This window comes from Columba livia, chromosome Z, assembly GCF_036013475.1.
Source record: "Columba livia isolate bColLiv1 breed racing homer chromosome Z, bColLiv1.pat.W.v2, whole genome shotgun sequence".
NCBI lineage: Eukaryota > Metazoa > Chordata > Aves > Columbiformes > Columbidae > Columba > Columba livia.
Genome location: NC_088642.1, coordinates 43931998 through 43949306, shown reverse-complemented (window position 1 = coordinate 43949306; position 17309 = coordinate 43931998). Strand labels below are relative to the sequence as shown.

Below are 17309 nucleotides of genomic sequence, written 5' to 3'. Positions count from 1 at the left end.
GACTGCTGGGACACACACACCATTACTGTATATCCTCCATTTTCAGAGGAAATCAGTCTGAAAATGTCTCTCTGTTCCCAAGCAAGTAAAATGGATCTATCTCTCTTCACCTTCATGGTCATGTCTGGCTATGCAATTTCTCATTGAGTTTGTTTAGTTTACTACACTAGATTTAATTAAAGAATTAGTGTTACTAAAATTATACACACAGTGTTATTTGCAGCCGTAATTGCATTAAAAGGAAGGTGCAATTTTAAGTCATAAGGGATGGGGGGTGGGAATGAATGGAAAGAACAAGACCGCTCCAGAGATTAATAGCAATAGAAGTAAACCTGGCTTTGATTTAGCCAACATCAGCCTGATGTATTTATAGATTTTCGATTACATATATCACAGTCAGCACATTCCTAATGCTGCTTTGGAATTTAAATCACAGCCTTACTTTTCTACTTACCTGTTTCAAGCCTGAACCCTTAAAAAAAAAAAAAAAAGAGGTAGTGCAATAAAGTGGCGAGAAGAAGCAGATACCAGTTCTCCATGCAATTGAGTTGTAAAGGTAACAAAGAACTGCCACTTAACAAATTAAGAAATTAAAGTTGCACTGGCAGTTTGGAACATTTTTATGCAGGAGTCAGCACTTTTCTACACAAAGATTTGTTCTGGAACAGCTACTCCTGATGGTCCATTCCATGACAATGCTCGCTCCAGAGCAGATTAGATTAAATTGGTATACTTAGGCCTGCATGAGAATGGCTCATGCAGAGACAGTAAACCACAAATCACTCTTTTGCTTTATGTTAATCCCATAACATTAACCAGATTAATGTCCCTTTGCAGACAAACATTTGTTCTTTGTCAGCACAGAAGCATTTGAAGAAATTAATTCAGAATAACTTTCAAAAGGGTTTTGTTAAATTCCACTAAAGCCCTATGGCCCCAATTTAGTTTAATTGGGCATTAATTCCTTTAATTCAATTCTTCTCCTAAGTCAATTAAACTCAACAGAATTATGACCCTTTCAGCTCTGAAAGAAAATGCCCACACAGTGCTCTCTGCAGTTCAATTACTGCAAGGGAAATTTACACCTTCTTTTTATTCTGTATCTTTTTCTTCAGTGTCCTGTGATGACAAGTCCTCTGTGGTGGCGTGACAAGACCAAAGTCCCACTAACTTGCAAAGGTCATAAGTATCCGACACCAGACCTATAGCTTCCACCCTTGGTACATGCTACCCAGTGCTCCAGCCTTCCTCCCAGTACTGTGCCTAATACCACTGACACCACTCAGGGATGGAGCCAGTGGTCTCTTATATTTGCATAGACATTAAACCACTCTGAGCTCAGATAGAACTATTTAGAATAACTGAAGAATTTGTGACCTAGATACATGGCATAGTTTATGTTATCAGCAGACTTTTTCTCATGCAGCCTTTTCCACTGTTCAACCGGTAATTGGATACTTAGCACAGGGAAGGTCCTGGTGACTTCTTGATGCATCCTTCTCTGTGATAGTTGCAGACCAGATATTTCTTGTACTAGCAAACCTGTCCTAAGAAACCCGGTGCTTTTAATAAAAATGTTCTTTCCTGCAGCATAGTGTCCTTAGCTCAAACAAAGAGAAGGTAGTCTTTGGAGAGGCAGCAGGAGTTTCTTCCTGTTTTCTGGCCAAAAGGACTCTCTTTCACCTTGTCTGCTCTTTCCTTTGCAAATCTGGGATCACTTTGTCCCAAAAGCAAGGGAGAAACAAGCCATGGGCTCGTGACTTAAGTCAAGAAAACACAGAAGTGAATGTGTGAAACTAAAGTGCTTGTGTGATGTGTAATAGCTGCACATGCAATCACTGGATCCTGATAGTTAAAAGGTCTGAATTCTTGATCATTTAATCAGTAAACATGATGAATTATGGCTGAAGAACAGCTTCAACAGAGGAGAAAGGATTCCCAAAACTACACTGAGACCTACAGGATGCGTAAGATGCTCAAGAAGCTTAACACGTATAGCATGTCAGAGAGAAGTTAAGAGGCAATCTCAGCTTATGCAATACAAGAGAATATATAGGAGATCAGGTCACACCAATGTAGCAGATAAGAGTATTGTAGAGGCCTAAGAGACAGGAACAGTTGTGAAAGAATGAAGCCATACAAGGGTTGAAAAAATAAAATAACCTATTTTCTCTCTGTTCCCAATATAGGTTTTTCTCCAGCACCTTGTGGAGGTTGGGGAGCTCTGGAGTAGAAGTAGGAAAAATAGACGATAAACACCAGAACAGGCATTTTGCTAAAAGCTTCTTATAAAATTCTCATTAATCATTCAGGAAGTCTACATTCAAAACCCATCCAGCAAGATGTCTGCAATTTTTTTTGTCTTTAGCTGAAAGGCATTTCTTCTTTACAGAAAGAGAATGGGAGGAGAGCTGACATAGATGTGTATAAGAGAACAGTGGCTGGTGGAACATGTCCCAATGTCCTCTGCAAGCATGCTATCGAGTGAATGTAGAAAAGGGCTGTTTTCTGGCTGGCTCTCAAAGAGACCAACTAGACCAGCAGTTATTGGTGACCGCAGCTCAAAAAAGAGCAAGTTCTTGCATTGACTGGTGACACTGTTTTGCTTACATTGCAGTTGCAAGGCTTGGTAATTTAAAGGGGCAAAAAAAAAAAAAAAGATATATTCTAATGAATATACAACAGTTGTAACAGCATCCAGACTGTGCAAGGCACTTTCTACCCAGAAATGACAGAGTTCTGCATAACCAGCTCCCACTTCAGGCTCTCCTATAGATATGTCCATGCCTTTCATGTTTGCAGCTATGCGACATCACTTTTCTCCATCAGCTTGGCCCTACATGGCTTTTCAACCTGAACAGCATGTAAACAGCTACTGTGTGTGGCTTGTGGATTCGCAGGGCCATGGAGAGGTAGCTGAATTGGATGAATGGAAAACTACGGAGAATACCACCAGGAAAAGCCTGGGTATAAATCAGCCTGACAGCCATGGATTTGAAGGAGTTTAGAGGACTAAAATCTTGGGTTGCTCTTAGGTACTCGAGAAGAAGCAACACTGAGATCTACAGACCCTTGACAGACATGAAATATCCCAACTAAAGGTTAGTTGAGACCTGCTCATAACTTTGGAAAGCTTACCTCTGCCTGCTTGTGATACTGCATTGTGTGAAGTGAGCTAGTAATGTCTGAGGCAGCACCCTGGGACAAGCTGGTCATTTGTTACAGAGATCACTTACCACATGTAGTGACATTTTCAAGATAACCACTTCAACACTGCTTCCTCACCTTCACTGCTTCTCTAGGATCTTGTGTGTTATTTGTTTTCCCTCTTACAATTCCTGGCTCTCATGCAAGCGTTTCTCCCACCGTTGAAGGCTCTACCAGTTGCATCACTGAGAACGTCTGAGAAAGGGAACAAGACAATAATTACAGAGTGCAAAGGTGCCCTTTGCTTGAACTGACAGCTCAGAAATTTGAGCTGAAGTGTGTTTCTACCGGGTTTACAGGCAGGGGCATCAGCCCAAGAACAGTAATTGTTTTAGATATGTATCTCCAAAGAAAAACATCCTGAATGCAGAATTATCCCTCTCACAGAACGTAACAGCCCAGTACTTCACTGCTCCAAGTCCATAGAAATTCAAGTTGTATTAAGCCTAGTTTCTCTCATGTGACGGAAGCACACTTTGAAAACCTAGCCCTGTATCAGGCTCATCCTAAGATCTGCTCCCACAGCTGCCTCTGGTGAGGAGTCAAGCTGCTGGTGCTAACCCTGAAGATTCAGTGTTTATAATCATCAATGTCCTTCATTCTCTCTCATTACTCCAGCTTCTGGCACCAGGTAGGCAAGACCACAGGACAGTTGAAGTCCTGGATGTGCCCAAATTTTTGAGCCCGGTCCTTGCAATATTTGGGCAAGGGACCACAGTCCCTTGAGGGAGCACAGTCACACATGCTCCCTTGAGGAAGCACAGTCACACATGTCTACATGCCTTAGGGCATGCCCAATGTTGTCTCATCTTGCTGTAGATCTTCTTGACTCTGGATGTGTACAAGCCTATTCCAGTAAGGGTGCTCCTTAGTTGTTAGCATAATCACACAAGGAGCAGAGGAGTTGTGTTCAAATGCCCTATTTGCATGGAGACACCTAAATCTGCAACCTGCTTTGCCCAAGGAGCCTATTTTACCACCATGTTTCAGAGCCATCTTGCAACCTTAGCTCTGCTATCTGCTTAGCTTCATGTGGTAGACTTGAACAGTGAGTGATGTAAGAAGTAGAAGGGAGTGTCCTAACCAGTGAGGAAGTGAACGGAAAAGGATGTAGCCTGCCTAGTCTCCCTCCTTCTTACTATGCCATGTCCTCCTTTCTCCAACCATCCTCTTCTTTATGAAGGAAATTGCTCACCTTGTTGCAGAGTGTTGCATAAGGACAACATTTATGACTCCTTGGGAGCACTGTGCCTTCCTTGCAGACTTCATGGCATGTCTTAGCAATTGGTTTCAGCACTCTGTACTCAAGTGTGCTGGATTTCATGGGTATTAACCTTAATTACTTAGCTTTCCTTATGCATAGGAGACAGCTTGACTGCGGGACACCTGATGGTGAGCTGAGTTCCCCCCATTTTCTGCTCTCTCCTACTACTGTGCAGTAGCTGATATAATGGTTGTTCTTTTGCTCTGTGTAAACGGCAAATTCTCAGTCTAAAGAAGTCAGCAGCACGAAGGAATTCTTATGGCTAGAGGATTTCCCAGTCTTACTATATGTGCTTCAAAAATGGCTGCCCTGTGTCCATTTTGATCATTCACGTCCTTTATTCATAACGGAAAAATACATTGCAGATAAAATGTATAATATATGTCTTAAATAACAGCTTTATCTATAGATAAATAGATGTGTATGTATATTTATATTATATAGAATTCTACAGATAAGTGTATATTTTTCAATATCTTCTTGCCTTTGCACTGAAAGTCAACAGTTATTTTCTGGTAAACCTCTGATCATGTTTTTTCTCATCTAAATTTTGTCTCATATTTGAAATCTGCACCAAGCTCTGAAGATTCATACAATAAAGAGGAACTACTGGGGGCTGCTGGAGGACATTTTTCTTTTAAATTCTGATAATCTTAAGTGCTGCTCATTAATTTTTGTGTCCCAGAGGAGTGCCTGGAGCCTGCAGAATAATTTCCTTCCAACAACTTGCATAAAATTTTGCACTGCACTTTGGATCCAAGCCAGGTTGTCAGGGTTGTTATTTATTGCAATGAGTAAAAATGATTCTCAGCTGTTTTAAGTCAGAGACATTCAAATGACTTTGGTGGAGCTGTGCTCCTTTGCCTTGGCAGCCCAATGAATACCCTGTAACAAGAAGTAACAATGTTGACGTAGCAGCTACTGTTGCAGCAGTTATCAGTGGATTTTGAATTACCCAGGGAAGGAAAGGCTATAAGGAGAAAGAAGCCTTCTAACAAAGACACTGTGAGCTACCTGCCTAGCTCAAGACTCCAATATTATAAGCCTCCACTTTCATGCACCTTCATGCTCACACACTCCCTTTTTTAAAGTTTTTCATGTAACCCATTAAGCAACCTGTGGCCATCATTACTGACTAAAGCCATCATCTGTCAACAGATCAACTAAATCAACTAAATCAACTAAATCAACTAAAGCCATCAACAAGCTAAGGCCCCTTGTTGGGGTCTTCACAAACAAGAACTAAAGCAAAGCCTAGAGGCAGCTACCCATGAGAAAAGCTACAATCAATGAAGGGGAGAGGGACATGCTGAGGCAGTGATGCTAACAAGCCCCATGAAAGAGTGACCACTGCTAGGAATTGTCAGTGGCTTGAGGCAAAGAAGAAACCTGAAGAGGAAAGCTATCATGTCCTGCTGAACAAATGCCTCAGACTACCTTAGAGGTGACTGTTTATTCACACTGTGCCTGGAGAAACATGAAGCTGAGGGGTGAGCTAAGCTGTGACCCTCAGCTCCTTGCTGCATGGACTGTTTGCTTTTAGGATGTCAGCTGGATGGCAGACCTCGAGACCTTTCAGTCACCCCACACCTGAGCTGCACAAGCCTGGGAGACCCAAATTGTCTTCTCCCCATGTGTGCGTAACTCCTGATCTAAGCAAAGACAAGCCGACACTGTGTCTTTCTAATGGTTGTGGGGTAGGTGGACGGCTCCATGCTTTTGCTGTAATGACCTCTCTTCACATAAAACCTTTCTCACTGACATAGCTAGACAATGATGTAATTCTTCCCCTCAAATAAGCAGAGTTACCAGCTCTTAAAATCAAAGGCAATCTCTTCTCATATTCCCCTGGGCTAGATCCCAACATCTTCTCAGGCTGCATATTTGTGCCTGTTATTGTTTCTGATTGATTTTTAAGGTTTTGTATTTGATTTTATGTTTCCACACTTGTCCTGGCCACCTGATCAGTGTGTTAAATCATAGAAAATCTGAGGTGACACACACCAGCAGCAAGTCAGGCCTGTTAATATGACACAAACATTTTTGTGCTCTACATTTTATGCAGTGACTAAAGCTTTGGCAGCCTATCAGGCGATTTATTGCTTTTTGAGTTCTCTGCAGTCTTTGCAGACCAAAGCTTATCTGGTGTAGTTCAGTGTGGCTCCATTTGCTTCAGTTAAGCAAAACAGGCTTCCACCTACTGAAAATCTGATCCTGCATCTTTTTCTCTCTTTCTTTTCTGGCTTCTCCTCAGAATCTCTGTAAGGTTTAAGGAGGCAAAGATTTTTAAGCCTACTGAAGGACACTGGGTGATGAGCCTACGCCAAAGTTAATGGGAGCAAGACAGCAAAATGTTTTCTCTGTTTTGCAGATTTTGCCTTTAATATTTAGCAAGTGAAGTGGATTAGCTCCTTCAGTGCAGCAACAGGGACTGATCCAAAACCACGTCAAGTCAAGACAATTTTGCACTGATTGGGCAAGTTTCATAATCATCATGGTGAGCTCCTTACATGCACAAGACTTATGCATGTCTTTATGCAGCATCCACAGAACCACCTGGGTTCTCACGTACTAGCTTTTTAGTAGGAATCTCCCATGCTGGGTGTCATGAGCATAACTCAGTGGTTATCAAGCATTTTATTCTCTTTCCCTTTTTATATGTTGAAAAAAAAAAAAAAATCAATTGATTTAGCTCATGTTTCCACCTTTTATTTCACTCCTTGAGGTTAATACCACTGTTGTTGGAAAAGCATGTTGCAGACCCTGCTTCTCTCTTCTGGTATTATTTTTGTATATAATTTTTTTATCTCAGGAAACATTTTTACCCTTGCTCCACCAGTACTTAGTAATATTTTAACTAAGGCTTCGGTACATGTGATGCCAGTATAGCCTTAGGCACATGTCGTCCACACGGAAAGAGGCGAGTTAAGTAAGTGATGGTGGAGGGGCCGTGGCTCATGACAGAGATCAGGATTTGAGGTGGATGTCATGTGTGTAATGGCAAGAAGGGAAATAAAGCAACAGACCCAGTTGTAACAAAGGGCTTCAGAAATACCTACTGTCCCTCTGAAACTTTTCTGTCAGTTAAAAATATTTATTCCTCAAGAGCACTCAGACCTCTCCTCTCTACTGGGCAATGGTGAGATTAACTGTACAGTGAGAGAAACATTTCTTTAAAAGACCTTGGTCAGATTTACTAAAGTCAGCACAAACCAGGCAAAATAGATGACATTGCTGTTGGGCTCTGAAGGCTTCCTGGGGCAACCCAGAGCAGCACAACTGCCAGCAAGATGGGCCTGCCAAACGCAGGCATAAAGTGTGCCACCTTTGATTGGAATCCCGGGTGCAGTGTGGTTGGATGTCCCTCAGGGAGAGGGAGAAAGGATCCCTCTCTATCTCCACTCCAGCAGCCTCAGGGTTGAGAAGCGATTCTTTGTACCTGGTGATGCTGGGGGGATGTAAAACGCTGTGGTGACATGAGGCAGACAGCTGGCTTACTGAGGGGATGTTCATCTTGTCAAGCTTGGCTCAGCCTTGAGCAGCAAGAAGAAACAGTGACACCATTTCCCAGAAGTCTAACTGGCAATAGTGGTGATTGCAAATGCTTAGCAAAGTGCCTTTTGCCACAATTTGTTAACAAAGCAGGAGTCAGGTCACTTCTTCCTGTTGGGATATAAATACCTTAATTAGATCTTTGAAAAAAAGAGAAAAAAAATCTGGAACCCTGGGATATATTTTATTATTTCTTCTTTATTTTTAGTATTAAAGGTATAACTCAAGTAGTGTTGGCACCAGGATGCATAATCCACTTACAAGGGCAGAGAAGGCTCTGGAGCTGCACCACAAATTCATCATTTGATAACAGTAATGAAAAAGACAAACAATCTATGCCTGCAAATAGCATTAGAGAAGACTTTGTTTGGGGACCAAAGAAAGCTGATCTTGAATTTATAAGGCAGATATCTTAAACATTTGAAACCCTCCCTTACTTTATTCTTTTTTAATAACTTGACCTTTTATTTGGGTCAGCTCTTAGCCCCATAATCAAAACAATTTAGTCAAGAAAAGTCACTGAGTGAAGTGGGTCTGCCTTGCCTCATGGGCTGAGTGGGACCAGCCAGCTCCTGGTCACTTACCCTGCCCTGCAGGCCTTGCTGTGTTGCTGTATCTCCTCATGGTGCACGTGCCTTGGGATGCACATGCCACATGGATCCATGCCTGCAGTGACTGCTGCTGAACTGGGGATGGAAGAACGACAGGGTGAGATGGCAGAGACCCCATTCACCTAAGCACCAGACAGGATTTTCTCCAATAGAGATGTCCTACATCATCTTCCTCCATTCCATCTCACACTGTCTATCACATGGATCCTAAAAGGAGCCTCCAAAAGGAGGAGAAAGCAGGTTGGAGGAAATATGAGGGATCTGGGTGGAACAGACATGGATAAGCATAAGACTGTTGATACACAGCAATCATCTTGGCCAGTATCCTGTCCCTGAGCTGTGGCAGTAGGAAATGCTGCTTAGGGAGAAGACACAAGCCATCCACTTACATGAGTTTCTCCAATTCCTTCGTGAGACAGTGTGCTGCCATAACCTCCTTATGCCAGCAAGTTCCAAAAATTCCTTTGCCCTCTGTATGGAAGTGGCTTCTTTCATTTCTTTTCTAAACCAGTTGCCTTGGCTCCAGTGTTGCAAGGTTTGATGAACTATGGTTCCACTTTAAACTTGTCTTCTACTTTACTGATTTTTACTGACATGGCTGTCACATACCCTTCAGCCTAGCCCCAGACAAAATATTCTCAGCTCTTTTAGTGTCCTTAAAAGTAGCTTCTCCATCTCCACACTCATTCTAATTCTCCTTTCTTTCCATTCTCTGCATCCAGCATGCCTTTCTTAGAGATGTGAGGGATAAGACCAGCATTCTCTGCTCAAAATGCAGGTGCATCAAGTTTTTTCCACTCACACCCTTTTCCAACCATTTGATGGACATGCTGTTTAAAACTCATGCCGGCATTAATCTCTGGAGGATCTTCCATTAAGCCCCATCAGGCAAATGAGACAGTATGAAGCTTTACAAAACCATACTGGTTATTTTTCAATACACTGTGTTTAGCAATGTGCTCTGTAACCTCAGTCTTGACTGTAGACTTCTGTCATTTTCTCTGAAGTGAAAGTCATCCATTGGCTGGTAGTTTCAACAGGCATCTGACACTCTTGCTGTTTGCAATGACAGGTTACGCACCTCAGGCACCAGATCTATGGGTTCACACCTAAGTTCCCACTCAGCCATCCAGTGAATCCCATCTGGTCACAGGAACTTGTTAACATCTTATTGACCACAGAGCCAGACACTGCTCAGGGTTTCAGGCTCCTGGCATTGGTGCAGACTGACATTTGTAAATTTCACCTTTGATCTGTCTCCTGGCACATGCCAAGCAACCAGATTTGCAGGTAACCTAATTCTCTGTGTAACTGTGGTCTCTGTTTCTCTGTGAATTCTTTCTTAAGCACCCCAAAGTTTAATCAAATCGACCTTGTAGACCATACCACTCTGAACAAAGAGCTTTTTCCAAGCTCAGAGCTGACATGCTTCTCTACAACCTTTTTCCTCTCCTGTGCCAATAAACAAGCTCCACTGTGAAAAGGGATAGCCAGTCCTTTCTGCATGGGTTCCTCTTCTCCTGAAAGACTTTCCAGATCCTTATCACCTATCTCATCACACCATTACATACCTCATCCACAATTGGAGGCTCTGAATTTCTCCCCTGGCTCCTCAGCTTCACACAAGACAGGGTATTTCAGAAAGTTTTACCATGGATATCACAGCCTCAGGTCTCTGGTTTCAGCACTAAGACAATAAAGATCACTTCCCAAGGCAACAGTGGTTTTGAGAAACAACAGTTCACAGACAATGCCCATTGCAGTGTTGCAAAGGCATCTGCCTCATGATGAATGGCTGTTAGTGAAAGGCCCAGGTACTCAGGGACCTCCAGATAATTGTGGATCTGACCATCTGACCCTGCTGGTGGAGGTCTGGCCTCACATATACTCTCTCCATTCCATGCTCTGCATATCCTATGAGATTTCCTTGATTTCTTCAAGCATGTCCCTGAGCCATGCTGTCTGAGATTTTTGTGACAGCAGCTGGAAGGGCACCTTGAGCTTTTTACACTGTGTGAAGGCTCCCAGAAGAACAGATTCTGGTGTCTTCAGTTCCATAGCCCTTAATATCATGGATCACTTTGACAGGATTGCTAGCAAACCTTGTTTGCGATCTGAATGGGCTCAGCCAGTGGAGCAGGGCTTAGGTCAATCTTTCTTATAGAGAATACAGCGTGCTGGCAGGATACTCAAAGCTCTTGAAAAGTATAGGGATCGGGAGGAGGTAATTAAAAAAACAAACAAACAAAAACAAACTAACAAAATCAAAACACAAAACCAAAATAAACAAAAACAACCCAAGAAAAAAACACACCAAACTAAGAGATAAGCCTGTCACTTGCATTTACTTCTGTGAGTTCTTCCTTACACTCTCACAAAAAGGTACAGGAGATAATTGCATTTCTGGAAAGCTGTCTGAGCTGTGCATGCTGCACAGTGCAGCTAAGGAAGCCAGGGTGTTACAGAGAACAAATTTCTTCAGTAGGGTAATAACATGGGGACACAGGAGAGCTTGCAGGGACAGAAGAAGAGGCAGTCCTGGAGAAACAGAGAAAATTACTACCCCCAGGACAGCAAGGCAACTGCAGCAGAAGAATTAACTGATGAACCTTACCCTCCCACCTTGCCAAAGTACTGGCACAGGAAAGGAGTACAGGTGTTTGTGCTTAATATAATCTAAAGCATTTTTTAAAATATATATTTCTGGTCTTTTTTTTTTTTTTGGTTTATTGATGGAAAGCTTACTTGGCCCTTCTCTTTTTCTGAACCGAAACCAAGTTTTCCTGATAAGCAGGTGCGGAGTCTCTTGCATGCAGGAGGGCTGCCTGTGGTTCTACATGGTCTTGCAGAAGGCAAAAGCTGACCCAATTCTGACTGTGGAGCTACAGAGCTACAAGCTAGAAGCCATCAGAGAGGAAGAGTTGAGCTGCAGGACCTAGAAGGCGCATCTAGACAAGTGCAAATCAGCTAGAGCAAGCAGCAGCATTTACTTGCCCAGGAAAATAGCAAGCAAGTCCTAAGGTGTTACTGATCAGAAAGAAGAAACATGATGGTTTATTTGCTATGCTAAAATATATATATCCATATACATTGGAAAATGAGGGATTGGTCTCTACGCTACCTGGTTTTCTCTGTGCTTTCTCTTTTCTCCCTTTGATAAACTCCTATTTGTTAATCCATGCTTTTAAAGAGGAAAAATTAGGTCATTGAGCATGAGATAGTTTAACTTTAACCCTTTTTATGTTTTCGTCTCACATTCTTTTATTATGACCATGAAATTTTAAGATCAGCCATTGCTGCTACAGTGAAGTCACGCTGAAAAGCTCCCATATGGTCTATACAAGATCCTTGGCTGAAGTAAAGCTGTGTGTTTCTGTTAAAGGAAGTGGAGAAATTTTTCATCCACAGCTACTGAAAATAACTCATTGCATTTTTGAAAATGCAGTGTATGTGATCTCTCTCTGGCTGGGAGAAGGAAAGATTGTACCACAGGGAAGGTCAGGTTTTTTCTCAAACTTGATGCACTTGAAACCTGTCCTTAACAAAAAGAGTCAAAAGAAAAAGAAAACCTGGTGTTCTCCCATCATCCTTTCACTTCAGGAGCTGGAACTCTGGCTGGCATCTTGTGGCAGTACTGAGATAGAACTCCTCACCTATCCGCTCAGAAATAGACCATGCTAGGCAGTAACTAGAGCCTCGCATTTCAGTAACATTTGAGCCAGGAAGGTATGACCTCTGTCAGAAAAGCATAGGAAGGCATGTTACTTGTGTTCAGCACATCAAATGCCCAGGCTTTACAGCAATATTGCTACTGTCCTTGCCATGCTATTTCTGCACCTTCACTGGGAATCAGATTCCCTGCACCATCTCTCACAAGTGCAGGGGACACAGTCACAGGATTTGATGACATGGAACATATCTTTAGCTTTGCAATTTTTTGGCCTTGCTTCACCCAAAGCATTTCCAGTCTCCAAAGCTGTCATGGGCAATGGCACAGAGGGCTCCTCCTGGTTGGGCTGGCTCAATGCCACATGCCACCATCACTGTCTCAAGCTGCTTTATTTGCTGCCATGAGGGCCAGCAGGGCTGCCTGCAGGCATCAGCTGCTTTCGTTGCTCAGGTGTCTCAGCATGGCTTAAAGGGAAAAACATATCTGCCTTTCTGGCAGAGCTCAGTTAGAGGGAAACTATTTTTCCCTTCTTTTTACCAGAAGGTAGAAAATAAATTGGCTGCTTACCTTTTTTTCATTTATGTACCTGAAAACATGAGTCATTTTTCTTTACAAAAGTAAATGCATTCAAAATTGCATAAAATCAAATTGAGTCTAGTTTTAAAAACTAGGGTTGCTGTTTGAAGGGAAAAGGAAATCCTGAACCAGTAGAAATCCTTACCTGAGCCCTAGAGAAGAGAGTACTTTGAAAATGTGAAGTCAGTTTGGAAGAGCAGTCATTTCTAAAGGTGTAGAAAGAATTTTCCTTATTCTGGAACACTTATTTGGCTGTTCAGAGCTGAGAAGGTAAAAGGAAGGGCAGAAAAGTTTAATTTTCCTCCTCTAGTCTATGAATATAAACAAGATGTAAAATGAGATTTATTACTGTTAAAATCTTGAAGGCCATTATGACCAGGAGCTAAATTCAAATCACTGGCTAAGGATCATATTACTTTGTTTAATAAATCACTTTGTTTTAAATGTTGCACATGTTTTGATAAACCTTCTCTTCTGCAATATGCCTATAGTACTTCTTTGCAAGTACAAAGGAAAAAAGAAGAAATGAGATACCTCTCTCCACACATACAAACCCAAGCTGAAATGCTGTTTGAGGGCTAAATGAATCCCAGTTTTCTTTCAGATGCTGTTTAACCAAGATCACGAGAAAGAACCATTAAATAGGAAAAGCAAATGGGTCTTCATTGCCAGCATCATAAAGAAAGTAAAAAATATTAATCTGAATAAACATGTTAAACCTTTTAACTTAGTGCAGAATAGCTATGGGTCCCGAGTGTATCCTCAGCTCAGCCAAAAGATATGTTGCGTTTTATCAGCAAATGAAAATCAGACTTTCTTTGAGGAGAAAAAACAAAACAAAACAAAAACACCACCCCCTCCCCCAAAACTGAAAGCCCACACATAGCAAAATGTGAGCAATAATTTAAATTTAAGCTCCCTGCTTTTTGATTTAAATTATGATTAAACATGATGTTTTAAATCTTCGTGATAAATGAATTTCCCCTCTTGTCAGGAATCTCTCTATTAAACTGACACATCTAAATTCTCAGTCTGGAAGGTTCAGCCATTAGTGAACATGTCTCCTGGAGGAGAAAAAAAAAAGTTTAATCCTACTCCCCTAGCTCCCTTTTTTCATCTAATTCAATTTTCCTCTATTGATTCTGTTTTTATCACAGATAGCCAGTTTCTTTGTCATAAAGAATGTCATCTGCAGTTAAAATCATGGCAAGCAGAACAGAGATTGCCTGGAGCACATGATAAAGAAAAATGCAGATGATGGTCATACTTTGCTTAGTTTTTTAGGATCTGTGTCCATGTAGAGTCTTTGTCACACTCAGCCTTGCTTTTCTGGTTGCTTTCTTGTGCTCAGACCAAACAAGACGTGCCCCACGAGGCTTGTGACAGAAGGTTCCCCCTTGCAGCCTCCTTCCTCACAGTATGACCCAGCAGGTCCTTTGTGTACGAGGAGAGGACAATTGCTTCTCAACTCATGTCATCACTGCTTTGCACACCTACATCTTTGAGCAGATGTTCTGCCAGTTCCTTGCATGTCAGGGGACAAGCAGATTTGTTTTCTCCAGCAGCCACTTCAGCAGTCAAGCTTCCTAGCACATCCTGAAGGACATACAGGCTGGCTATAGAGTCATAAGCCAGCGCCCTGGATCCACAAAAACCAATAGCTTCATGTGATCCTAAAAGCAGATCATGGTCCATTGTGCAGAGCAGAGCAGAGCAGAGCAGAGAGAACATCAGTATCTCTCCACAAATCTGTCCTGAAGAGAAAAATCTCCTCTGAACCCAGCCTAAAGATTGATGTTATGTCTGGCTGTTTTGCAAGGATGCACCAGAGGCATGCACAGCAACGTAAGGCTCATGCCTTATAAGTCATATTTTGACTATGGTCAGCTCCAGGACGAGTGGTGGGGAATGACAACATTCTTCACATCTTTCTTCTATAATAATATTAAAGTAACACACAGTTTGGCATGAATTTGTAATTTAAACCATGACATGATTCATGTGCTAAAAATTCAAGGTTTCTTGAATCTGATATAACAGTAGTTTTCTCCCTTGCTGTACAAAAAGGATCCTGAAGAGAGAGCAGTCCATAAACGCAACATACCAAAAGCCACTCATGCCCACATCTGCCCAGGCTGCTTGCCAACGGTGTACCCCTGAAGCTCAGTGCCTTCAGTCCAGAAGTCTGAACACTTAATTCACTTCTCATTGCTCATAAATATTTGGGCACAGCATTCCCATGACTACATGTCAAGGGAAACTAAACAGAGTGTTGAGTACCTTCTTCAGAGCACACTTGAAAATACTTGTGCTTCGTGCAAGGAAGCACGAAGGACTCCCTTGGCTGGCAGAGCAGAAACCATGTCATAAGCCATTTCTCATATGAAGTACCATGTATTTTAATTTTCCCAAGTACTCAGCTGAGATTCTGGCCAAGCGAGGGTTAGCTCCTTTCTCTTGACAGGTAAACGAGATGCAGAGCTCATTCCCTGCTTCAGGGGAGGGAGAGTCACGCTTTTCGAGCGGTGCCCTGCCCTGCACCGCCACCTGGCGGCTTCGAGGGAAATTGCACCCGCTGTGTGCGCGCTCGCCCTCCCTGCCCCCACACACGCAGCAGTGACTCACTAGTGGGCTCACCCTTGGGGTTTTGCCGGAGTGGTTTTTGCTGCTCGGAGAGTTGAGGCGGGGGAGGGAGGAACGACGACTGATGTTAAATATTGATATGTTTCTGGGGATGTGGTTGGCTGAGGCATCATGGATGTGAATTCAGGCTAATCAACACAGGATGTATCGACTATGAAATGCATCCACAGGGGTGAGTCAGTCACATCTCTCAAGGTTATGTTGTGCCATCTGTTAACGAGTATCTGGGACAACTTCACAGCCAGTCTTGCTGCTGTTCGGTGTATAGGGATGCTCATCCACAAAACACTATTTTTGGTACCCAGACTCACCACAGCTACCTGTGGCAGAAAAAAAGGACAGAGCCCATATGTACCAAAATTAGTCTACCTATACCCATCCACTCTGAACACTCTTCATGCACTACAGCTGCCATTCAGCACATGTCAAGGCAGATCTCAGAGCCTTCTCTGAGGACAGCAGGTCTGTCACACACCAGGGGACACATCTCTCCCCACCCTGCAGTAGGGAGGAAAGACAGCTGCAGGTGTGTAACCTTACTCCATCATATTCCCATTGACTGTAGCATGGTGCCTGAGCCTCTCAGACACTCAAAAGCTGGAGTGCCAGTGAGCAAATCAAAGTTTTCACCAAGCAGTGTTCCCACCTAGAGCAAGAAAGAGGCCAAGTGGGCTACTATCTTGTGAGGTATGTTTGAGGTGGGAGCTAAATGGGTCAGGTCTCCGAGTCCCCCAGTAGCAAATGGTACCTAAGAAGAGACGGAGCATTGCCCATGATCCTAGGCTCAGCATTCAGTGGCCTTTTGGGAAGACACATTTCTGCTTCTCCATTAGCAGCCTGGCACTTGCTCCTGATTCTTCAGTTGCACTTTGACTGCCTGAGTCACTTCTGTGCAGAACCACAGGTGACAGAGATAAAGAAGTCATTGTCAGACGGCCAAGATTTGACCCCACACTGCCAACAGCTCCCTCTGAGGAAACAGTGTAACACCTTCGACCCTGTGAAGCATGGGCATGTTTGGGGCACAGGCAAAACCAAACTTTCAAAGTGGCAGACTATTAAGATGTTTCCATATCAGGTGTTGACTTAGCCTGTTTCCCAAAGAAGTTGTTGCTAGCAAGGGATGCTCCAGCAGGACATCCATCCACTTGAGTCTGCAAAGAACCTGGAAAGAAGTGCTGACAAGGATTATCTCATCTGGCACCTTAGCAGTAAATTTGGTCATGGACAGGAGAAATGTCCTCAGGAAGGTGACCCCCTCCACGCAAATGAGAAATATCTTTCTAGTGGCTTTTCACATGAGTACAGGTATGAGTACCTTTACATAGCAGTTCATGAAAAGGTACAGGACTGGTGCAGTACAGCCTCTGGCTCATCTCCACTGATGCTAGAGTGGACTTCAAAGGCAAAATACTGCCTACAAGAGTGAAGACAAAAGGAGTCATCCACATGCTTTAGGCAGACTTCACAGCAGCTGTTTTTTCTTCTTCATAGGTCTAAAAATTTCTATAGCCTTGCAGCTACCCATAGCACCCAAATCACTGTTGCTGTTCCTATAGAATAAACTTGGGATATCTCCCTACTGTCCTTGCTAGCACCACCAGAGCTGGTTTCCTGCCCAGCACACTAATTTTTCGTTCTAAAGCAGAGCCCCGGTGTAAGGTAGCAGGCATGATTTTGGGGCAGATGGGAGAGGGGATGCAGGAACAGCTGCAGACACACCCCAGTAACCCTGCCCAACAGAAGTGGTTGGCTCTGCAGTCACCACCATCCTCCCAGAATACAA

General features: G+C 42.9%; 1 long non-coding RNA gene across 5 annotated transcripts in view; it reads right to left on the bottom strand.

The window, feature by feature from the left end:
* The window catches only part of LOC110364120 (uncharacterized), a 123798-nt gene that overhangs the window by 87342 nt on the left and 19147 nt on the right, over positions 1–17309 (bottom strand). For 4 of the 5 annotated variants that reach the window (XR_010468886.1, XR_010468888.1, XR_010468887.1 and 1 more), the window contains exon 3: positions 3286–3402. This is a non-coding gene — a long non-coding RNA (uncharacterized LOC110364120). Of the gene's footprint in view, positions 1–3285; positions 3403–13025; positions 13143–17309 lie in introns of all 5 variants that reach the window. The other variant, XR_010468885.1, reaches the window with a different exon arrangement.